Genomic DNA, 25,080 nt, shown 5'->3' on the forward strand with positions numbered 1-25,080 from the left:
ATGGGGCTTCCAGGGTGCTGCTTTGAGCACAGCGTGCCACACCTGGGCTTCCATTGCAATGGAGACGTACCCTTAGAGTCCATCTCTCCTGGGATAAAGATGGCAGCATGGCTGGCCTGGGTCATCTGACTTGGGCTCATGGACGTAAAGCTGAGAGGCTAAAAACTGTGGTGCAGATATTTGTGTTCACACTGAAGCCTGGGCTCAGAAACCCTCACCCCTCGTGGGGCCTCAAGCCCCTATGTCTGCACTGTAATTTTATAGAGGTTGGGAGGGAGTTTAGCAAGTGGAAATGGTAAAACCACATTGAGGGGACTGGACCACTGACCTATCAGCTCTTAACATCCAAACTTTCAGTAACTCTATTGTCAGTGCCTGTGAGTGTAATTTAAACCATAGGTCCCTCTAGTTCTGAATCTTGTCTTGTGACAGTAGCCAGTGCCAGGTGCCCTAAAAGCCACTCCCCAAGGCACCACTGGGAGTTGAACCCAGAATCTCCTGTTTACAAAACAGGTACTTTAACCAACTAAGCCATGGTGCCTGTTGCTATTTAAAGCATTGTGGTTGGCCCACACCTGACTCTCTGCCAAGCCCCACTGGGCCCTGACAAGTGTTGCTCGTGTTTGGCTTCTGTAAAGCAGAGGAGAAGGTGAAGTTTTGCTCTCAAGGTGTGTGTGTGATTCTTTGGACAGGTTTACACTACAAAATTAGGTTGGTGTAATTACGTTACTTAGGCTGGCAATGGAGTGCTGTCAACCTAATCCCAGTGTAGATAGCGGCTCAGCTGTCAGAACTTTCTGGAACTATGAAAAGGGTGGGGCCCAGCCTCTGTAGCAGGAATGCAGGGCAGATGAGTTCCCGGCGGGCATTATGGGATACTGGTGGAGGCCAGTTATGGTGATATAATAACCAGCAGCATTTACACTGACAATTTGTCACTTTAAGTTTGCTGCACAAAGCTCTAGGCCTCTTGTTGAGGTGGTTTTATTTTGTCACCAAAACAGGGCAGTTTTGTCGCCAGACGTGGCATTGCAGTGTGTGCACCAGCCACGAGCTGCCAACCAAAGGAGAGTTGTGTGTTTTTCAGACATCTGAGCAATATAATGATGCTGAAATAACTTTGTAGTGCAGACCTGGCCAAAGATTCACACACACACAAAACTTGCAAGGAAAACCTCACCTGCTCCTCTGCTTTGCAGAATCCAAACACATGCAAAGCTTGTCAGGCCCCGGTGGGGATGGCAGGGAGTCAGGTGTGAGCAGACACTGTGTTTTAGTCACAGGAAAGTACCGTGGCTTAGCTGGTTAAAACCCTTGTTTTGTAAACAGGAAATCCTGGGTTCAACTCCCAGTGATGCCTGATTGAGTAGCTCTTGGGGCACCTGGTATTGGCTACTGTCAGAGGACAAAACACAGAGCTAGAAGGACTTTTGGTCCAGCCCAGTATGGCTGTTCTTGTGGTTTAAATTACACTCACAGGCATTGACAATAGAGATACTGAAAGTTTGGGAGTTAAGAGCTGATAGGTCAGTGTTCCAAGCACTTTGCAGATGACCCCTTCCCTCTGGGGCAGGGGCAGGTCTGGGCTCTCACACCAAATGGCTCATTGTGGCTGCCAGAATCTGTGAGCAGCTCATTTAGTTTGCACCGAGGATTGAGTCCTGCTTCATGCACCGTGTGTGAGAATGAAAATCCTAAACCACCCTTTGAAATAACAAAAGCAGCAGGACGTGTTATTGTCCCTGCCTCAAAGCAGACAGACCAATGGAGAAATGCCATTGAGTCCATGGTAATACTCCACTGCCATTTTACCTTTTTTGCTTGCTAAACTCCCTCCCAACCTTGTGGGGTCCAGAGCCTGGTATTCAGCCTGAGCGAAGATGTCTACACTGCAAATTTACCACCCCACAGCCCAAGCCCTGGGAGCCTGAGCTTGCATGGGACAGCCCTGGGTTTTTCATTGCAGTGTGCACATAGCCGAGCATTATGTCTGCACTGCCATTAACACACCCATGTCACTATTCTCAAACACTAGGTCAGCTGATGGAGGCTTGTGGGGCTTGTGCTGCAGGGTTATAAAATTACAGTGTAGACCGTTGGGCTTGAGCCCAGCCTCCGAGACCCCATGAGGGGTGAAGGTCTCTGAGTCTAGGCTCCAGTCTGAGCCCCAGGAATCCAAATCATATCATCCAGGCTAGACAGGCTACAGGGATTTTGTCACAGTATAGATGCCCTCTCATGGTATGTCTACATTGCAACGTAAGCCCAGGGTTAGCAGAAGTCATGTCAGCAGCCCCAACACATAAACATAAACCAAGAGGAAAAGACCCACCCCCAAATAAGCTGGGCAGTGTCCTTCCCCCTATGGTTCGTAAGTCCAGTAACCAAAAGTCCTTTAACATGAGCCATCCCCTCTCTGCACCCCACTCACAGCTGTTGTCCTTTATCAGTGCAAGCCCAGAGGTGCCTCTGTATAGTTCACCTGCCACCCTGGGTGGAAAAGGGGGAAAATAAGAAGGCACCATACTCACTGTGCTGTCTAGGGACTCACTCATCCCTCCACAGCCACCCTGTCCTAATACTGATCTAACCCCTAAATTTTAGTATTAGGACCCAAACCCCAGCCCACTTGTCTTTGGAACCCCTGTCCCTTGCCTAGCAAGTGCTATTGAATTGAGAGTGAGTCCCTCACTCGGGGTCTGCCAAGTACAGTTGTGCTGCCCTTGATTCAAACAACAAGGATAACAACGTTTTATTTCTCCTGCCCCAATAACAAGGAGACTGGGAATCTAACACCAGCCAGAAGTGATCATTTCGGCAAGCAACCCAACATATTTCCAACATACTGTAAAATCCACATGCAGACTCATACACGAAACCTTGCAAGAAAATCTTCCTGAGGCGGGTCTGAAGCACCTGCTGCTGGAGGGAAGGAGGGAGCCGTGGGCTGGGATTGAGGGGCACTGGGAATAGGAGGGGGCTGTGGGTTGGGACAGAGGAGAAGGGTGAAGAAGAGTAGGCTCTGGTTGGGAGTGAGGAGCAGTGTGCATAGGAGGGACTAAGGGTTGGAATTGAGGGGCACTGGGAAAAGAGGGGACATGGGTTTAAGCTGAAGAGCATCCTCATTTGGGGATCCAGCAGGAAAGGGGAAGGCAGCAGGTGATTCTAGTTCCTTAGGGATATTCTGCGTGTTTGTATGTGTGTGTGTGTGCAGGGAAGGAACATGCTATACGCCCAGAGGCCTTTATTCTTCCAGGCTGCAAGGACAGAGGGGCTGTCAGGAAGCTGCCCCTTCAAACCCACACAGAAAAAGGCCCTTCTGAGGAAAAGGAAAATCCTGAAGAGAAAAAGTAACATCAAATAAGACACCCGAGCTTGGTGAGTAGTTTATCACCTGACCAGGGACTTGAACCCTGGACCCTCAGATTAAAAGTCTGATGTTCTGCCAACATAGCTAGCCAGACTCCAAAGAAACAAGAGCACCTTGGTGCAGAGGAAAAGCTAGTGAAGAAAACAAGTGCAAGAAACAATAGGGGAAACCTGCTGCTCTCACTGGCCTGGTCAACACTACGTGTTTATATTGAATGTAGCAGCATTAAATCGCATTAACCCTGCACCCGTCCAAACAACAAAGCCCTTTATATCGACATAAAGGGCTCTTAATACAGATATCTGTACTCCTCCCCGACGAGGGGAGTAGCGCTGAAATTGGTATTGCCATGTCGGATTAGAGTTAGTGTGGCTGCAATTCCACGGTATTGGCCTCCGGGCACTATCCCGCAGTGCACCATTGTGACCACTCTGGACAGCAATCTGAACTTGCATGCACTGACCAGGCAGACAGGAAAAGCCCCATGAACTTTTGAATTTCATTTCCTGTTTGCCCAGCGTGGAGCGCCGATCAGCACAGGTGACCATGGAGTCCCAGAATCAAAAAAGAGCTCCAGCATGGACCGTATGGGAGATACTGAAGCTAAGGCTTTTTCTCAGCTCCTTTCACCACCCTCTGTCCTGCTGGGGTTGAGTTTATCACAGCTGTTACCCAAACTTGGGCCAGCTAGTAAGTGTAGGGAGGACTAATGACCCACCAGAGTTTGGCAGAAAGCAGCACATTTATTATACTGACAGCTAAGCTCAAAAGAAGAAGGAGGGGAGTGTCACACTCACACTTGCATACTCATGCTCCCAGGACAGGCACAGCACTGGAGATGTCTGGATTCTGCAAGGTAAGTGTCCCACAGCGCAGCTATGGACGGTGCGATGAAGGTAAATCTTCCTGAGGCACAATGAAATACAACGCAGAGAACCACTGGCCAGGCGGTCCAGGCAAAGGGCATTCACTGGAGTTACAAGCTTGTGAGTAACTCCTGAGCACATGGCCCCTTCTCCTTTTAAGGGCCTACATCTCATGGCCTGTGACTAGAGATGACTTGGCTGCATCTGCTTGGTCACACTCCACCTTGGGCAGTGTCCATGCTCTGGGTGTGTGAGTGCTGCCTAATTAGAGTCCTAGACACCTTGTCTACCTGGAAGCTCTTCTGCTCTTCAACCGGAACATTCATCCCATGAGCAGTCCAGGAGGGAGCAAGAGGGGAAAAGCCACTTCACAGGCATTCAGAGAGGGAGAGGAGACAAAAGTGGGAGCAGGGGAAGTATAACAGACCTTTTGATCATAGAAATCACTGCTGCTTCCCTAACAGCAGGGACAGGCCAGTAGGAGCTGGGAAAATTAAGCCCTCATGTTTCCCCCTGGTTTTGAACCAGAGATTTTCTACAGGTTAAGCCAACGTGATAACTACTACACTACAGACACTCTATTGCTGTTTTCTGCCCCTCCCTTCATAAGAACATAAGAATGGCCATACTGGGTCAGACCAAAGGTCCATCCAACCCCACATCCTATCTGCCAACAGTGGCCAATGCCAGGTGTCCCAGAGGAACTGAACCTAACAGGTAATGATCAAGTGATCTCTTTCCTGCTATCGATCACCACTCTGACAAAGAGCGGCTAGGGATACCATTCCTTACCCATCCTGGCTAATACCCATTCATGGACTTAACCTCCATTAATTTATCTGGAAAAAGAAGGAAGAGTACTTGTGGCACCTTAGAAAATGAACAAATTTATTTGAGCATAAGCTTTCCTAGGCTAAAACCCACTTCATTGGATGCATGCAGTGCAAAATACAGTAGGAAGGGATATATATATATATATATATATACACACACACACACACAGAGAACATGAAAAAATGGGTGTTGCCATACACACTATAAAAAGAGTGATCAGTTAAGGTGAGCTATTAGCAGCAGGAGAAAAAAATCCTTTTTGCAGTGATAGGATGGTCCATTTCCAACAGTTGACAGGAAGATGTGAGTAACAGTAAGGGGCAAATGAACATGGGAAAATAGTTTGACTTTGTGTAATGACCCATCCAGTTCCACTCTTTATTCAAGCCTAATTTAATGGCGTCCAGTCTGCAAATTAATTCCAATTCAGCAGTCTCTTGTTGGAGTCTGTTTTTGAAGTTTTTTTGTTGTAATATTGCGACTTTTAGGTTTGTAATCGAGTAACCAGGGAGATTGAAGTGTTCTCCAACTGGCTTTTGAATGTTATAATTCTTGACATGTGATTTGTGTCCATTTATTCTTTTACGTAGAGACTGTCTGGTTTGGCCAATGAAGGAAGGGGCTGGATTCAATGGTTCCTTCCAGTTCTAGGAGATAGGGTACATCCATTATCTTTTTTTTTCTTACTGCACATCAGACCCAGGACTTCCACCCAGCAGTTCTTGGGGCCGTGGGACAGAACTGAGCTTCAGTGGCAGCAGTGAGGGAGAACGGTTGGGACTGAGCTGTCTGGAGAATATTTTAATCCTTACTTAATTTTCAGAGGATTAAATCAAAGCAGCTTCCACTTCTCCGTCTTTCCCAAGGAAATAACGTTTCTGTGTGAAGTACCCAAACCTTTTAATAATAAGAAGTGAAATGAAATGGCCACATGATCTAAGAAATTTGTTAGTCTATAGGGTGCCACACATACTCCTGTTCTTTTTGAGGAAACAGACTAACACAGCTGCTCCTCTGAAACCTAAGAGATGAGAAGCCATGTTCTTGTTCAATGAGCATTGAAGCTGAAAAGGGAGGTGTTTTCTCTTTGACTTCTAGGCCCCCACCTCTACTCTACTACACACCCTTTTCCTCCCACAGCCAGGAATAGAACCCCACAGTCATGCTAGTAGCACCCTCTGACCCTGCTCCCTGTGATGAAAGAGAAGCTCTGAGACCCCTGTGCTGTCCCATCACCTCTTTGCTTGAGCTGCCCTTGAAACCCAATGGGGTTTCCTTGGGCAGTTTTGACACTCCCAGAAAGGGTGCACTTTTAGGATAAGATTCCAAATAGTGCAATTAACCAGCCAGAAGGGGCAGGAGATGTCAGTGTACGAGCCATTGAAATAACTCTGCACTTACTTAGATGCAGACATAACAAGTTCTATGGATGGTAAACTTACAGAGACTCTGCTCCTGCTCATGAACTAGCAGCCCATGACCTGTAAACAGCTGCTATTTGAAAGCATCTGAAAGTTACAAGGAACAATGACCTGTGTTACAGGAAGGTTAACATTTGTTAGAGCCCCAATTGATACTGTTTGCACAAAGAGAGGTTTGAATGTGTCACAGGGAGTTTGGTAAATCTTGGTTATTTTATTTTTGTAACAGGCTCCTGTCCATCTCCAGTAGAGTTTTCAGTCCCAATGGCAACTTATTTACCAAATGTAATAGAAACTAGTCCATTCCTCCCAAGTGGATGTGGTTCTTGTTCTGCACATTGCAGCCCATGGAGGCCAAAGACCTGCAAATGTGTCTTCATTTAATTGATGAAAACAGACCTAGAGGATTGGAAGTGATTTCAGCTGGGGGACATGTTTGCTAGGTTTTTAAGGCATTTGCACAGGAAAGCATTGAGTGTGTCCATTCATTTCAGGGATCCCTGTTTAGTGGAGCTCCTGAACATACTGGAAACAGAATTATTTTTAATTGAAAGAACAGGTTTGTAAGGGAGGACTTGGATTTGAGCCAAAGACTATTTGATCTATAATCAAACACTCTATCACTGAGCTATACCCCCACAGCATTGACAAAGGCAAGTCAATGATCTTAAGGATTTTGAAGGACAGGCTCTGCCTCAGAGAGCTCCTTTTCTATTCCCAGACCACAGGGGTTTTAAAAATGGGGTTTGATTAAACTTTGTATATACACGTAGACACCACAGCTTGCACGTACACCAGCATAGCTTCCCCCAGTGACATAGCTACCACCTCTCGGGGAGATGGATTAACTGCACGGACGGGACAGCTCTCTCCCCTCCACTTAGAGCATCTTCATTATTTATAAATAGGTGGAAATAACCTCCTGAATGGACAGGAACCAATTTATCAAATATTGCTGTGTCTGCATTCAATATGGGGAACTGGTCAGATTGGGCTGGATTAGTAGGAGCGTTGCCAGCAGATGGAGGGAAGTGATTATTCCCCTCCATTCAGCACTGGTGAGGCCACATCTGGAGCACTGCGTCCAGTTTTCACCCCCCTCCCCCAATACAGAAACAAATTGGAGAGAGTCTAGGGGAGGGCAACAAAAATGATTAGGGGACAGAGGAGGTACAAGAAGAGGCTGAGGGCAGGGCCACCCAGAGGGGGGCAGGTGGGGCAATTTGCCCCAGGCCCTGCAGGGGCCCCCATGATCATTGTCACGGAGTGTGGGGGAGTCTGGCCCTGCACCCCTCTTCCTGGGACCCACAGTGACTCTCAGCCAGCCAGTAAAACAGAAGGTTTATTGGACAACAGGAACACAGGTTACAGCAGAGCTTGCAGGCACAGTCAGGACCCCTCCACCGAGTCCTTCTGGGCTTTCAGGGTGCTTGGATCCTAGCTAGGATCCCCTGAATTCCGCCCATCCAGCCCCAAGCCCAAACTCAAACTGCTTCCCTCCTGCCGCTCCCTTCCTTTGTCCCCTTCCCGGGCAAAGGTGTTGACCTTTCCCCTCCCTTACCTAGCTCAGGTTACAGGCCCTGGCATCGTCCATCTCCTAAAGTCCTCCCCTGCTCTCCCACTCCCCACACAGACAGTCCCTACTCCATCACAATCATATAGTATTCTATAGTATTGCAACTTTTTTTTATGGAAGGGGCCCCGAAATTGTTTTGCCCCAGGCCCCATGAATCCTGTGGGCAGCCCTGCCCAGACCAAGGTGCTGTCCCCCCACTCCACCCCCTTCCCTCATTCTCCTCCCTCTGAGGCCCCACCTGTGCTCTGCCCTCATTCCCATTTGGCCACTTCCCACACCTGCTCTTCCTCTTTGGCTGAGGCTGCTGGTCCACCTTTCGCTCACTCCTCTCCTCCCCCAAGGCCTCCTCGCGCGTCTCCACCCTCTACCCCAAGGTCTGCCTGCTGCCCACACCTCTCTGCCCCCTCCCCTGAGACTCACCCTGCCCATTGCCCACACCTCTCTGAGCCCTCCTCTGAGACCCCCCTGCCCACACCTCTCTGCCCCCTCCCCTGAGACTCACCCTGCCCATTGCCCACACCTCTCTGAGCCCTCCTCTGAGACCCCCCTGCCCACACCTCTCTGCCCCCTCCCCTGAGACTCACCCTGCCCATTGCCCACACTTCTCTGAGCCCTCCTCTGAGACCCCCCTGCCCACACCTCTCTGCCCCCTCCCCTGAGACCCGCACTGCCCACACCTCTCTGCCCCCTCCCCTGAGACTCACCCTGCCCACACCTCTCTGCCCCCTCCCCTGAGACTCACCCTGCCCACACCTCTCTGCCCCCTTCCCTGAGACTCACCCTGCTCATTGCCCACACCTCTCTGCCCCCTCCCCTGAGACCTGCCCTGCCCACACCTCTCTGAGCCCTCCCCTGAGACCCCCCTGCCCACACCTCTCTGCCCCCTCCCCTGAGACCCGCACTGCCCACACCTCTCTGCCCCCTCCCCTGAGACCCACCCTGTCCACCTCTTTCTTTGGTCATCTGTTGTTATTCCTTGAAACATCGAGGATGGAATAAAAAGCTGAGTTTACTCCAGGGTGAGAAAAGAAAGGAGCCACCAACCCCCTGGCAAAATGACGGGAAGGGGACTGTCTGAATGATCAAGGCAGGAAATGGACAACAAACTACAGCAACATCATTAACCACGAGCACACTCTCCTCATGCTCCAGCCAGAAGGGAAAGGAGCAGGAATTCTTGCTGTTCAGCCATGGACACACTTACACAACGGCACAGCAGTGTGTGTGTTGTGGAAGCTGGTCTGAGGAAACCACTGGAATTGATCACTCAGTGAGAGCAGAACTAGAGTGCAGTGAGAAACACATATCAAGCAAGCTGGGTCTTGTCTCACTTTCACGCTAGGCCTACACTAAAGGGGGATGTGGCTTTAGTTAAAGTGTTTTAATTGAACAGCTGCTGGAAGCAACCAGTCCTGAGGCAGGGGGCAGGGGACAGCCCCAACATCAGCCCCCCTTCTCTCACTGGCTCAGCTCAGCACAGCACAGCACTCTTTGTCACACACACACACACACGTACACACTGCTGCCTGCTTAGCTCTGTGTCAGGGGTGCTGGAACAGGGGGTTAGAGGGTCATGGCCCCACCACTCTTTATTGCTGTTAGGACTAATGATGGAGGGGGGGAAGGGTGCAGTCTTGGGGAAGAGGTGTTCTGTGGGTGTGGCCTCGGGGGGAGAGGTGTTGTGAGTGGGGGTCCTTAGGGAAGGGGTGTCATGGGGGTGCCACAGTTCGGATAACAGTGACCCCCTCACTGTAAGGAAGCTTCTGCCGCCCCTGCTCTGTGTTGGTAGAGCAGGAGAGAGCAGCATCCACCGCAGTGATTTGCTCCCCGGGGCTCCGGCAGGGGGGCTCAGAAGGTGATTTAAAGGGCTCGAGGCTCCAGTCGCTGCAGGGAGCCCTGAGCCCTTTAAATCACCAGCCTGGGGAAGCCAGGTTGGGCTGGCACAGCGTACTGGCTCTTGCCAGTACCCCGTACCGGAACATACCAGCTTACTTTCACCTCCGGAAGGTCCTCACATGGATCAATAACTGGTTAAAAGATAGGAAACAAAGGGTAGGACTAAATGGTCAGTTTTCAGGATGGAAACAGGTATCTAGTGGTGTCTGTACTGGGACCAGGACTAGTCAATATATTCATAAATGATCTGCTAAACAGTGACCTGACAAAATTTGCAGCTGATCCAAAACTACTGGCTTGGTTCCTAGAATGAACGCTCCTTGAGTGGGGTGATACACAGGGAGTAGCTCAAACCTCCAAAGTGCCTGGCCAGGGGCAGGACATTAGCACAGCAAGGGAGGGGTGTGGCAGTGACATCACAAAGGCCTTTTGCAGGACCTCAGACTATTGGTCAAAGGTGGTGGGGAGGTGATGACCTCACAGAGAGATGCTGACATCAGACAGGCAGGACAAGGGTGAGGGGCCAGGGAAACCTCAGAGACCCCTGTGGCTTTGCTTCAGCAAGTCTCCGCCTCCAGGTCTCTCTTTGAGGACTGAGAGAGTATTCGGGTTCACGGACGTGAGCGCCAGGATGAACCTCTTTCAGGTTTTCTCCTTCCCTTTTCGTGATTTTACTGGAAAACAGCCGTCCCTGTTTAGAAGGTAAGAGCCTCCTCGTGGTTTGGAACCTGTTCAGTCTGATCCCTCTGGTGACAGTTGAATTCTAGGCTTGGAAAACACGAGCTTAAGGAGGCAGAATTTTATTCCGCACCTGGGATTTTGTCCCTCAGAATCACTGGAGACATTAGGGTTTGTCCTTTTTGTTTCACCTTTTCCTCCATCCATCCCTTTCTCCTTTGTCTTTGTCTCTTGTTTCTTTTGTCCTTTCTCCTGTTCCCCTCCCAACACCAGCAGCGAGGGGGTGAGGTGAGTGTGTGTGCGCGCGCGCGTGTGTGTGTGCGCGCACGCGCAGCTCCCACTGTGGAAGGTCCACCCAAAAATATGAGGCTGAAATAGTGCTCAGGCAGTGATCCCCACCAGTGACCTGGGTCATCCTTTGGGCTCTCTGGTGAGAACCCTCAGCTTCCCATCCTACGTCTCTACCCTGATTGGCTGAGCAGGGGGTTATTGACATGGAGGAGACTCAGGTCCTTGTTCTTCTCTTTTAAGACCAAGTAAATAAGTCATAACCATTTATATGATTGATGAATTTTGCTGCTTCTCTTCATTAATTGTCTCTGAGCAGTTCATGATTCTCTCTAACATTGCAGTTCTCCTAAAATACTTGCTGAATAATTACTGTGCACTGTTGTTGGTCTGGAGCTCATCTGAGAGCACTTTATTCAGGTCATTCAATATCTGAAATTCAAGATCTGATGGTTAGTTTGAAAATCAGGGATCTTGGGTCCTATTCCCAACTCTGCCAGTGACTGGCTGTGTGACCTAAGACAAGTCAATTCTCCTTTCTCAGCCTTAGCTTCTCCCTCATTCAAGTAGGGATAATAATGATCCGCTCCTACCTAACTCACTGTGGGTGGAGGATGGGGATCCATTGGAGAGTGTCACTAGGAGTAGTGCATATTATGAGGTGTCCTATCACGTTTACTCAGAGCAGATTAAGACATAATAAAATAGCTGAAATAGACTTTTTTATTTGTATTTTTTTATTTTGAAATTAAGAGCAGCAACTCCTTAGCTCAGACTGAAGAATGTTATCTAATTTTTGAGATCTAAGTGTCTCCCCTTTGTGTGCGAAGAGACAATTTAACACACTCTGACAAACAGGAGATACTTTCGTGTTGCAACAAAATATTTTTGCAAAGAACTTTCATCCCACTTGTTTTGATTATGTGAAACAAACTGGTTTAGTCTGAAGGGGATTTTCTGAAAGAAATGGTTTCAATGAAATTTCCCCACCATCTCGATTCCTGGGCTCTATCCCTGCCTCTAGGGGGGTTGCTGTTTGTAAGAACAGGAGTCAGGACTGGGTGGCTTCTTTTTCTGGCTCTGCCACCGCCTTGCTGTGTAGGCCCTTGGGTAGGTCACTTCCCTTCTCTGGACCTCAGGCTCCTCCCCATCTGTCCAATAGGAACAGGGACAATTCTCAAACTCTGGGCAGTTGTGAGCCTGAGTGAGATAAGGGGTGTTAAAGCCCTCTGTGATGGAGAAAGGGTTCTTTCATGGTGTTTAGTACCAAGGAATTCTAAAGTTTGCTAAAATGTCTACTCTGTGGAAACAATAAATGGTTGGGGCAAAACTTTTTAACCACTGCCTTTTTTAAAGCCCATTCAGGGATGTGAGTCCCTGTCTCTTAGGTACCTGGGGTTCTTTGCCAGGAGGAGAGAAGAGGTTCCTGCCTCTGTTTTTGTGGCCTTAACAAACCAGGTGTTGTGCTCCAGTTCTCATCTGAGATCCCTGAAAAAGAACATCTTCCCATCCATGAACAAGACAGAACCTATCTTTAAAAGGGAACAAAGAGACCCCTGGGACTTACAGACTAGCTAACCTCACGTCTACAGCTGGAGAGATACTGGAATACATTGTTAAACACTCAGTTTGTCAGTGGCACCAACAGGATAGTTTGGTTCTTAGGACTAGTGAGTATGGATCTGTCAGGAACAAATCATTCCAAACCAATCCTCTTTCCTTCTTTGGCAGGGTTCTGGGCCTAGTGGAGATGGGTAAACAGTAGATGAGATCTATCTTGGTGTTACTAAGGCTTTTGACACAGTCCCGTAGGACAGTCTCACAAGCAAACAAGGGAAATGTGGTCTAGACGCATTCAGTGTGATGTGAGTGCAGAGCTGGTTGAAAGCCCAGACTCCAAGAGCCCTTCTCCATGTTTGGCTGTCCAACAGAGAGGGTGTACCTGTTGGGTCTGGCAGGGATCAGTCTGGGGTCTGGTACTATTCAATATTTTCATTACTGATTTGGAAAATGGAGTGGAGAGCATGCTTCTAAAATTTACAAATGACACCAAGCACTTTGGATCACAGGATTGGAATTCAAAATTCCTTTAACAAATTGGAGAATTGGTCTTCTTGAGCCAAACTCCATGGCTGGGCCCCTCTCTCTAGACTGGGATGAAGTGAATCCCCAGAGCCAAACAGTCCTCTTCCTGGGCAGTGCGCTCCACCCTTGAATGGTCAGATGCTGCTTCGCACTGTCACAGCAGCCTTGGCTGGGGGATTCTCCCAGCACTTTCCAATAGCGGGAAAGTATGAAATCCCCAGCAATGGAACTCAGGAGTCCTGACTCTCAGTCCCCTGGTCCAGTGTCTCCAGCGGAGCACACTCCCTCTCAAAGGCAGGGGGAGCGGCCATGAGGGCCTGCTTGTAATTGCCAGCTGTGAGAGGGAGTGTGCAGCAGTGGTTAGCAAAGAGTCCTGGAAAGAAGGACTGCTGGGTCCCATCCATACTTCTGACACTTGGTGTGACCCTGAGCCAGTAGCTTCCCTTCCCCAGGCCTGTTTCTCATCAGTAGGGTTGGGGTCACAGTCCCGACAGCCCAGGGGGGTGGGGAGGCTCCAGGAAGGTGTGTAAAGTGCTGGGATTTCAGGATCCCGGAGGTGCTGTTACCCCCGCACTAGGGTGATGTTCTGCACCCCCTGCTGCTGGCCAAGTTTCTCCTTTCCCTGGCAATAAGACAGACTCTTGTTTTCACAGCCAGCTGATCGCTCAGTGTCATCACCCTGCCTGCTGGCTGCGCAGGGTAACTCCTCAGGTCACCACCCCCCTCTCTAGCCTGCCTTGGGCTTGGAGAGTGAGGAGAAGGGCGAGGGATGACACTGAACATCCTCCATCCATCGCTCCGTCACCAGAGCAAGTGAGTGGCATTAGGGTTCCTCGATAGTGTCCCCTGTCTGTCTGGGGAGAGGCAGAAAGATGGGGAGAGAATCTCTCCCAAAGGCCATTGGATTTGCAAACAGCCCCCAGGAGCCCCTCACTCTCAGACCGGGGAGGGACTTCTCCAGAGCTGTCTCCAGCGTGTTTGGCATGCCCAGCAATGGGGCTCCCACCGATTCCCTTCTGGAAGTTTTTTCCACAGGCTGAGAGTCTCTGAGCTGGGCCAGACCCGGTGAGCTGCTGAGCATGGAAATGAATGGGAAATGAGGGGGCCCTGGCCTTGCTATGCCTAGGGACTTTGAAGTGGGGAATAGTTTCCCAGGAGAAGTCCGGACTCCTGGGTTCTGTTCCTTCTCTAGCCTGGGAGTGGGGTGGGGGGGAGGTGTGAGTGTGTTCTGGGCTGGCAGGAGAGAGCTGCTTGTCCAAAGTGACCGATGGTCTTTGTGACTGACCCCAGTGCTCCAAAAGGACGAGACTCCCCGGTTCCTGCAGCCCCAGGGATGACGAGGGGGAACGCTGAGGGGGAGCAGATCATGCAATGAACTCCTGCCAGTGTGTGTAGCCTGCATTCCCTGCACCCCTGTGCAGGGAGGAGTTGCTCTGGATGGGGCAGGGATGGGGAGAGACCAAACAGGCTGGTTAGTAAGAGGCTGCCTTGACCCCAGACTCACGCCTGCTCCCCGCTCGGTTCCAGGATGGCCAGGCTCCTGAGGACGTTCAGGAAGAAGGCTCTGCAGGCGGCCACAGAGCCTGAGGGAAGCAGCTGCCATCTTCCCCAGGAGCGGAGTGGCCCCTCCGTCCCCAATGGCGGGGAAGGAGCTCCCGGCCGGGCCAGGAGGTGGAAGTGCCCAGCCTTCTGGAAGAGGAAACCTGCTCCCAGTGCAGGCGCCGAGGTGGGAGAGGCACCGGCCAGGCCAAAGTGGAGCTGGGCCAGGATGTGGCTGGGCAGGCAGGACCCAGCCCAGGAGCAGAACCAGGCAGGGTGGCTCCGGGGCTTGTTGTGTGGGCGGCAGCGGCCCCAGGAGCCCAGCACGCATTTCCAGCAGGAGGCTGGACCTTCCAGTCTTCCCAGGGCAGGAGGTGGAGGATCCCTCTCCCAGACCCAGCAGCTCGTCCCGCTCCCCATGGGACAGCAGCACCGCCTGGGACTCGGACAGCAGCGAAGCTGACGGATGCTTCTGCTTTGTTCCAGGTGAGGAGCCCGCCAGGGCTCAGGGATGGGTGAGGAGGGGGCTGTGAACACCCCGGGCCCAGGCCCTCGGGCAGTGCTATGGGGGCGGGTCCCCAGCTCAGGCGTCTGGCCTGAGCCACTGAATCCCATTGACACTAGATGCTGCCATTTTAATCCTTGGTGCTCCATTGGATGGGGGGTGGGAGGCACCTCCCAGGGAGTCCAGGATTGTGGGTGGAGGGGTCTCTTTGCTATGGACTCCTGAAGGAGTAGGGGGCTGATGACACTGAGGCTACTTGGGTGGATAAGGAACTGGTTAAAGGGGAGACTCCAGAGGGTCGTATTGAAAGGTGAATTGTCAGGCTGGAAGGAGGTCACTAGTGGAGTCCCTCAAGGATCGGTTTTGGGACCGATCTTATTTAACCTTTTTATTACTGACCTTGGCACAAAAAGCGGGAATGTGCTAATAAAGTTTGCGGATGACACGAAGCTGGGGGGTATTGCTAAAACGGAGAAGGACAGGGATACTATTCAGGAAAATCTGAACCACCTTGTAAACTGGAGTAATAGAAATAGGATGAAATACAATAGTGAAAAGTGCAAGGTTATGCATTTAGGAATTAATAATAAGAATTTTGGATATATGTTGGGGGCGCATCAGTTGGAAGCGACGGAGGAGGAGAAGGACCTTGGGGTGCTGGTTGATAGCAGGATGACTATGAGTCGCCAATGTGATACGGCTGTTAAAAAAGCAAATGCGATTTTGGGATGCATCAGGCGGGGTATTTCCTGCAAGGATAAGGAAGTGTTAGTACCGTTATACAAGGCGTTGGTGAGACCCCATCTGGAATACTGTGTGCAGTTCTGGTGTCCCATGTTCAAGAAGGATGAATTCAAACTGGAACAAGTTCAGAGACGGGCTACAAGGATGATCCGAGGAATGGAAAAACTGCCTTATGAAAGGAGGCTCAAAGAGCTTGGCTTGTTTAGCCTGGCCAAAAGAAGGCTGCGGGGGGATAGGCTTGCTCTATATAAATATATCAGGGGGGTTAACGTTAGGAAGGGAGAGGAATTATTTAAGTGTAGTACTAATGTAGGCACGAGGACGAATGGGTATAAACTGGATATTAGGAAGTTTAGACTTGAAATTAGACGAAGGTTTCTAACCATTAGGGGAGTGAAGTTCTGGAACAGCCTTCTGAGGGAAGTAGTGGGGGCAAAAGACTTTCCTGGCTTTAAGACAAAGCTTGATAAGTATATGGAGGGGATGTTATGATAGGATTGTTAATTTGGGCAATTGATCTTGGATTATTACCAGATAGGTCTGCTCAATGGTCTGCGGGGAGATGTTGGATGGAATGGGAACAGAGTTACTGCAGAGAATTCCTTCTTGGGTGCTGGCTGGTGACTCTTGCCCACATGCTCAGGGTTTAGCTGATCGCCATATTTGGGGTCGGGAAGGAATTTTCCTCCAGGGCGGATTGGCAGGGGCCCTGGAGGTTTTTCGCCTTCCCCTGCAGCGTGGGGCACAGGTCGCTTGCTGGTGGTTTCTCTGCAGCTTGAGGTCTTCAAACCAATTTTGAGGATTTCAATAACTCTGTCCTGGGTTAGGGGTTGTTATAAAATTGGATGGGTGGGGTTTTGTGGCCTGCCTTGTGCAGGAGATCAGACTAGATGATCAGATTGGTCCCTTCTGACCTATGAGTCTATGAGTCTATGAGATACAAGTATATAGCCCATATTCATAACTTCAAATACAAAAATGGTACACACATACAGCCAGCATAATTATAACCAGCAAATCATAACCTTGTCATAGACACCTCACACAACAACCTTTGCACAATATTTGCTGCACATATATAACAGTGGTGGCAACAATGATCTCTACGGTCCCAGTTCATATTAATAACGTCACAGAAGGTTATAGAGAAGTGGGAGGGAGGCATCTTCCAGCTGGTGTGTCTCATCCGCTTCTCCCTTGCCGCTTGGGCCGAGGTGGGAAGGGAGCAAAACGTGCCCAGCTGAAGGTTTTGCACTCGGCCTTGAAGATTAAGCCCGACCCCCCGGCATTGCTAGGTCAGGGTTGTCCTGGGCTCTGTGGGGAGAGGTCTCAGCTGGGAGAAGGGGCAGACGAGGGGATTTTGTATCTGATAGATAAGGGCTTTGTCAGTGGGAAGCTGTAGGTCACATACTGGGGGTGACAGTGGGCTCTGAGCTGGGGTAGCAGCAGCAGGGGATCAACATGTGTGTGTGGGAGAGGGGGGTTCACTTGGTAAAAATGAACCTGCCAAGCCGCTCCCTCTGCGGGAGCAAAAGCCTCTCATTTATCTCCTCAACTCCCCTCCATGAAAATCTCCACTCCTCCCCTGGTGCTGAGAGACCCCCTCACTCCCGTGGAGATTTGTAATTGTTCTGACTCTTCCTTGGACTTCTCCAAAAAGTTTTCCCAGAAAAATGATCAAGGACATTTCAAATGAGAAAAACAAAACAAACCAGAGAAACCCCCACCACACACAGTTTGGGTCTGAATTTTTCTACTGAAATTTTGAGACAATAAAATTCATCCCTTTGTTGGCCAGAAACCAAAGCTAGACCTCCTCCGCTGTATCTGTGACTTCTGCTACTGAACCACCAGTGCACTGACTCCTCTTGTGAGACATTTCTCTGCACAATACTGCTGCTATTCCAGTTACTGACTCCAGGAAACATTTTCCTTAGCCTGGTTCTGTGTGTCACTGGTTTCTATAGCAAAGATCAGTCCCTGGCCCTGTGGTCCAGATATCCTCATTCACATCAAGCTTCAAGTTGAGAATCATTTCCCATTCCCGCTCTGTGGGAGGGGAGACTTTTAAACGCGCTCTCTGTGCGACTGCACATGGCTAAGCAAAGAGAACAAACCCAAATCCCCCCTGTGCTTTGGGAGCCAGGTTTGCGGTGGGAATTCTGTAGTTCAGATGACTTCAAGCCTGAGCATTGTGATCCTTTACCAGTTTCTCTGGCATTGGGGCATTCTTGTGCTTGCAACTGTGATGGCCGAGTGGTTAAGGCATTAGAGTTAAAATCCAATAGGGTTCCCCTGCGCAGGTTCAAATCCTGCTCACAGTGAGGCCTGTGTTTTAGCTAGTCTGTCACCCAGGCAACACCTCTGTACAACCCCCTGAGACACTCTCAATTCTCTCCCCACCCCAAGTAAATCCTGTTCTGCTCCTTTCATGGAGATCCCTGGGGCACCACCTCACACTGTGTCCCTGAGGTGTCAGGCAAACTCTCAGCACCTGAAGCCTCTGCTACTCACCTGGTGCCCCATAGATCAGCCATAGCCCTGGTTCTGCTCCTCTCTCCAGAGTGTGAAGGAAGCCAAGTCAGTGACTCCATGGGAGCTGTGGGGCTGCAGAATCAACAGAGAAAAAATAGGTGCTCAGCGCCCACTGGCAGCCAGCTCCCCCCACACACACACTACAGGCCTTGCTGACAAGCTCCTCCTCTTCCCCTTCAGCACCTCCCACTTGCCAGTGATCAGCTGTTCAGTGGGGTGCAGGAGGTGCTGGGTGGGGAGAGGGAGGAGCAGGGACAGGAAGAGGTGGGGTGGGAGAGGAATGGTGCAAGCTGGGAAGAGATGGGATGGGGTGGGGGATTGGGGGAAGGGATGGAGTGGGGGCAGGGCCTTTGGAGGAAAGGAGGGATTTGTCCCAGACCCCTGATCCCTCTAGGGCCGGCCCTGAAGGGAAGCACTGACTATCACAGTGACAATAGAACTGACCAGCCTTGCGGGGGAGACTGAGGGAGATCCACACTCATCAGGTCTCTTCTCTCCCCCAAGGTGAGCCAGACACTGCTCTCTCCTGGCTCTCTCTCTAGCAGCTGGACGTCAAGGAGCCATTTCCCCACAGGAAGTGCATTGAGTGCCCCTGTGGTGCTGGGGGGGCTGGCGCTGCTGCTGCCTGTGGGGCTGGCAGGGGGCTGATGTCTGCACAGACTCTCAGCTGCCAGGCCGGAGGGGGCACTTGGGACCTTACCAGACTGGCACAGTGAAGACAGGGTGTTGACAGAGCAATACAGACGCTCTCCAGAGCACGGAGCAGCATCTGGCCATGCAGCCAGGCAATGAGCATTTCCCACAGCCTGGAGCCGAGGGGGAGGCGGCAGCTGCTGTTCCAGCTTCTCGGGGACAGGCCCTGTCAGCAAACAGCCACTTCTTACTCACCACAGCTAAGGGCGCCGGGTTCCTCCAGTGGGGGTGTGGAGCAGCCATTCATTTTCCTATTCGCACTCCTCTGACGTTTGAAAATCGGAGAGCAGAGGCAGAAGCCCCACTTCCCTCCCGAAATGTCGTCCAGTGAGGGAAGCCAGGACAAGAGGGTGGGGTGGCAAATGGTGGCCAGACTCTCACCACCATGGTCTAGTCTAGCTCAGGGTCCAGCTCAACTTCCTCCCAGCGCCACTGGCCCCCAGTCCCTTTCCACCACCAGGTCAACCCGGGCACTAGGGCAGGAACAGTGTGAGGAAGCAAGTCAAGCCGAGCAAGGTAGGCAAAAGTGAGTCTTGTCTTCATGGGCCGCTCACAATGCCATCCTTTTTGTGTGCAACTGCTGCAAAAACATCCTGGACAGAGAAGTAACAGGCCAAAACAATCCCATGCACTTGCCAAAGTAGCTCAGTTGGGAGAGCGTTAGACTGAAGATCTAAAGGTCCCTGGTTCAATCCCAGGCTTTGGCAAGTTCTTTCTGCAGGGGCAGCTTTTTTTCTGGCAGCACAGCAGTGCCTTTCAGGGATGGCCAGGGCAAAGCAATTCTGGGGGCCCCTTCCATTAAAAAAAAGTTGTGATATTGTATTCCTGTGGGGCCTGGGGCAAATTGCCCCACTTGCCTCCCCTCTGGGTGGCACTGAAGGTGAGTCTCTGATCTTGGGCTCTGCAGTAGGAAAACCTAGAATGGGCTTGCTCTCTTCCTGCCCTGCCCTGCCCTGCCTTGCTCTCTTCCTGCCATGTTGGGAAAGACAGCTCTCATCATTAAAGGTCAGGCAGGGCAGCTAGTTGGCCTGCCTGACCTTTAACGATGAAAGCTGTCTTTCCCAACATGGCAGAAAGAGAGCAAGGCAGGGTAACCCTCAGGAATAGTGCCGGAGGGCTGCTAGGCAGGCACTGGGGATGAAAACTCCTCTCTGAAGCTGAGCAAGGGCAGCACCAGGGAACGGGCATCTGTGAAAATGGCTGTGTGGAAAGTGGAAGGGACTTGGGGGCCCAGGAGGAGGTGCTTGATGTTCAGTGCCTTGGAGCAGCTGAACTTGGACATGGTGGGTGTTCAGGAAATGCACATTAATAACTCTAGGGTAGCTCAATAGGCAGAGGGTGATTGGAAGAAGGGCCTCCAGGGCAGGGAAGAACGATAGGGCTGAAGTCTTGTTTTTCACATTCGCGGTGCGAGTACAGAAGGTGGTGGAGCTCCGACCAGGGAGGGCATTACTGGTGGACTTTGTGCTCTGTGGCACTGGTTACTGCTATATTAGTGTGTATGGTCCCCAGTTAAGGCATGAGAGGGAAGATCAAAGGATCCCTTCCTCAGGACTGCATGATGTTTGTTGTTGGGGGATAAAGGCACAGAGCTCAGCAGTCAGTTGCGCTGTGGCATCATCAGGGATACTGCTCCTGACAGCTTGTATTCCATCTGTGTGTGGAAGATCCATTAACCCGGAAATCCTGGACGCCCCATCATCTCGGGCATTGGCACTCTCACTGAAGGACTGTCTGGATATGTGGACTCTCTACTCATACTCTATGCCACCAGCACTCCCAGCTATCTCCGTGACACCACTGATTTCCTGAGGAAACTATAATGCATTGGTGACCTTCAAGAAAACACTATCCTAGCCACCACGGATGTAGAGGCTCTCTACACAAACATCCCACACACAGATGGAATACAAACTCTTAGGAATGGTATCCCTGATGATTCCACAACACAAGTGGCTGCTGAGGTCTGTGCCTTTATCCTCACACACAACTATTTCAATTTTGATGACAATATATCTCTCCAGATCAGTGGCACTGCTATGGGCACCCGCATGGCCCCACAATATGCCAATATTTTTATGGCCAACCTGGAACAATGCTTCCTCAGCTCTTGTTCACTCACGCCCCTTCACTACCTACGCTACATTGATGACACCTTCATCATCTGGACCTATGGGAAGGAGACTGGAAAAATTCCACCACGATTTCAACAGCTTCCACCTCACCATCAACCTCAGCCTGGACCAATCTACATGGGAGGTCCACTTCCTAGACACCATGGTGCAAATAAATGATGGTCACATTAACACCACCCTATACCGAAAACCTACCGACTGCTATGCCTACCTTCATGCCTCCAGATTCCATCCCGGGCACATCACACGATCCATTGTCTACCAGCCAAGCACTGAGGTACAACTGCATCTGCTCTAACCCCTCAGACAGAGACCAACACCTACAAAATCTCCACCAAACATTCTCAAAACTACAATACCTGCACGAGGAAATAAGGAAACAGATCAACAGAGCCAGACGTGTACCCAGAAGCCTCCTACTGCAAGACAAACCCAAGAAAGAAACCAACAGTACTCCACTGGCCATCACATACAGTCCCCAGCTAAAACCTATCCAACGCATCATCAGGGACCTACATCCTGGACAATGATCCCACACTTTCACAGGCCTTGGGTGGCAGGCCAGTCCTCGCCCACAGACAGCTGCTGAACTGAAACATATTCTCACCAGTAACTGCACACTGCAACATAGTAACTCTAGCTCAGGAACCAATCCATGCAACAAACCTCGATGCCAGCTCTGCCCACATATCTACACCAGCGACACCATCACAGGACCTAACCAGGTCAGCCACACCATCACCGGTTCATTCTTCTGCACGTCCATCAATATAATATATGCCATCATATGCCAGCAACGCCCCTCTGCTATGTACATCAGCCAAACTGGACAGTCTCTACGGAAAAGGATAAATGGACACAAATCAGATATTAGGAATGGCAATATACAAAAACCTGTAGGAGAACATTTCAACCTCCCTGGCCACACTATAGCAGATCTTAAGGTCGCCATCCTGCAGCAAAAAACCTTCAGGACCAGACTTCAAAGAGAAACTGCTGAGCTTCAGTTCATCTGCAAATTTGACACCATCAGCTCAGGATTGAACAAAGACTGTGAATGGCTTACCAACTACAAAACCAGTTTCTCCTCCCTTGGTTTTCACACCTCAACTGCTAGAACAGGGCCTCATCCTCCCTGACTGAACTAACCTCCTTATCTCTAGCTTGCCTGCATATATATACCTGCCCCTTGAAATTTCCAGTACATGCATCCGACGAAGTGGGTATTCAGCCACAGAAGCTCATGCTCCAAAACATCTGTTAGTCTATAAGGTGCCACAGGATTCTTTGCTGCTTTTACAGATCCAGACTAACACGGCTACCCCTCTGATACTTGACTCCTAACTGTGTCTCTCTCCCCTTGCAGGTGACCCTTCAGCACTCGGCAAACATCTGCAAAATCGCGGGGGGTGCTTTGAGCATTGGGTAGGCAGGGCCCAGGTGCCCAGCCCCGCCTCCGATAATGGGACCCAGCACTCCCTACTTTTTACAGGGATTAAAAAGGGGCAAAGGGGGGCAAATTAGAGGAGGGGGATGGCCAGGATCTGAGCAGGGGGTGGAATTTGACTGGTCAGGGGGGTCAAGCAGCTGGAGGCAGAGTTAGGAGAGGGACTGAAGGGCAAAGTCAGGGATGGGGTAAAGAGCCAGAGTTCAGCCCCGGTGCGAGGCGCTGCCAGAGGGTTAAACCCCTGCACAGGCAGGGGGTAACAGTTACCCCGGTGGGCTGAGACTCCAGTGTTTGCAAACATGGGGGGGGGAGCAGAGGGCTTTTCTATTTCCCCTCCCACAGGCAGCACCTCTCAGCCTGGGCTTCCCAGGGCTGGGCTCTTAAAGGCACAGGCATCCCACTGCCTAGACACTGCAGCTCCTCTCTGATGTAACCTACTGAGGTGCTGCAGTAGGAGACTCAATGCAGTGAAACTGGGCATTCCCTATACACCCCCCAGCCAGGGAGCTGTGCACCCCCTTCCCCGAATTTCCCCAACACCCCCTTCCTCAGTGGTCAGGTAGTTACATGCAGCGCTGCCAATGTTGTCATTGGTTGCAAATTTGTATGGAAATTGAAACGTTAACACACACTTTAAAATCAGATACAACGTATGAAAACTACTTGTACCTGAGAAAGTAAAACAGGTTTGGAAAGTCTGGACAAAGCCGGGTTTCCTCACCCAGCTGTGGTGTTTGCTGACAATGTCGGTGCATTGGCTTCAGCAGTGTTGGCCCACCTTAGAATTTCAAATGATGATCTGTAAGCGAGGTGTGAATGAGCTCTCCCCTGACAGCTACTGATGACCAGGGTTGGGAGGAGGCTTTGGGACCAGACTGTATTTACATGAACTCACCTACTCTGCTGAGGTATCCAGCGGACAGAGCTGGGCTGCCTCTGCTCTAGGTGCCCGGAGGAGGGAAGGTGTGTGGGGCTCCAGCCTGGGATTTTTCCTCCCTCCTGCCAAGCCCTGACTATTAATCCCTGCCCTGGCACTCCTTTCTTCAAGCGCCATGTGGGCCAGAGGAAAAATGTGGTAGGAAGCACAAGGGCCAAGCCTGTGAACATCAGGTGCAGCAGCAAGAATCCCCACCATCAAGGTAGCAAGTTCTAGAGCCCTAACCCATTGTGGCCATCCCAGCCAAAGACCTGGCTCTAGGAGATGTGAGTCACCCAGCAGGAGGGGAAAGATTCACTCTTACACAGCTGGAGAGAGGGAAGTTGAGCTCCGGGGCTTTACCACAAGGTCCCACTGAAATCATGTTACAGGATTCAGAGTCCTGAATGCTGCCCATTACACCATGGGACCAACTCAGGCTACCTTCTCCAAACATTGGTGATCATCATGGGGCTGGCTCGTGTAAGGGGGCTCTTGGCCCTTTACTAAAACTTGGTATGTGTGTGTGGAGGGGGGGTTGGTTGGCTAGTTCCCAGCACCAATAGAAGGGGGAAGGATCAATGGGAAATCAGGACCCTGAGACTGACAGTCCCCAGGGACAATGGGGAGAGGCCAAAGCTCCAAGTTAGCCGCACTGACAGGTCAGGCAGTGTAATAAGGGAGTCACCAGGCCAGGGGGTCCCATCCTCCATGTGGGCTGGAACTGCCTGGGCGAGAGTGGGGCAGAGCTAAGGAGAGAGCAGGAGCCTGAGAAGAGCTGGGGAGCAGAGCTGCACAGGTGTAGTGCCAGAAACTGCTGCATGTAGGAATTTGCAACCTGTAGCAGTTACTGATACCTGAGGTTGTTCTTATTTGCTGACTTGTCCTAAGTGGCTAAAACTTGACAGTGGTTTCTCTAGCAAAGGCCAGTCCCTGGCCCCTTGGTCCAGACATCCCCCTTCATATCAAGCTAGGGTGACCAGATGTCAAAGATGAAATATCGGGACACGGGGGGCAGAGCAAAAAAAAAAAGCCAGAGGGCCCCCCCGCCACCAAGCGGCAGTGGCACAGCCCCATCTGCAACCAACTCTCGGTTCCGACCCCCACTACACCCCCAGCTCCCCCATCCCCTCGCTCCTGGGCCCAGCTTGGGCTCCGAGCTCTGCAGCTGGGTCGCGCTCCAGGCCCCTCCTGCAGCTCCTGGTCAAGGGGCGAACCAGGCAGCCGGGCCCAGCCACTCCTGGCAGGACTGTGTCCGCCCCACATGCGTCTCCGCCCCCCACCCACCTGGGCTCTGCCTTCTCCGCACTGTCCCCAGCCCCACTGCGCTGCCCTGCAGGCTGCAGGGCTGGAGCAGCTTCCGCGCTGCGCTCCCAGCCATGGCCATGGCCCGTGTGCAAACCTGATGTGCTTGGGTATAGGCGGGGCCAGGGTGAGGATTTGGGGAGGGATCCAATGGGGCAGTGAGGAGGTGGGACTGGGGGCAGAGCCAGGGCTGGGATTTGGGGAGGCATCCATTGGGGGAATGAGGGGCCGGAGTCGGGGTGTTGGG

The 25,080-nt window shown here is 51.2% G+C and overlaps 3 non-coding genes across 3 annotated transcripts; 2 read left to right on the forward strand and 1 right to left on the reverse strand.

Annotated features, from left to right (window-relative positions):
* Nucleotides 1-467: 467 nt before the first annotated feature.
* On the reverse strand, nucleotides 468-541 carry TRNAT-UGU. Its single transcript has one exon. It is a non-coding gene; the product is annotated as a tRNA-Thr (tRNA).
* Nucleotides 542-18,044: 17,503 nt separating this feature from the next.
* On the forward strand, nucleotides 18,045-18,126 carry TRNAL-UAA. The gene has a single exon. It is a non-coding gene; the product is annotated as a tRNA-Leu (tRNA).
* Nucleotides 18,127-19,664: 1,538 nt separating this feature from the next.
* TRNAF-GAA lies at nucleotides 19,665-19,737 on the forward strand. The gene has a single exon. It is a non-coding gene; the product is annotated as a tRNA-Phe (tRNA).
* Nucleotides 19,738-25,080: the final 5,343 nt, after the last annotated feature.

Source organism: Gopherus evgoodei, chromosome 5 (assembly GCF_007399415.2).
Source record: "Gopherus evgoodei ecotype Sinaloan lineage chromosome 5, rGopEvg1_v1.p, whole genome shotgun sequence".
In the NCBI taxonomy this organism is placed as follows: domain Eukaryota; kingdom Metazoa; phylum Chordata; order Testudines; family Testudinidae; genus Gopherus; species Gopherus evgoodei.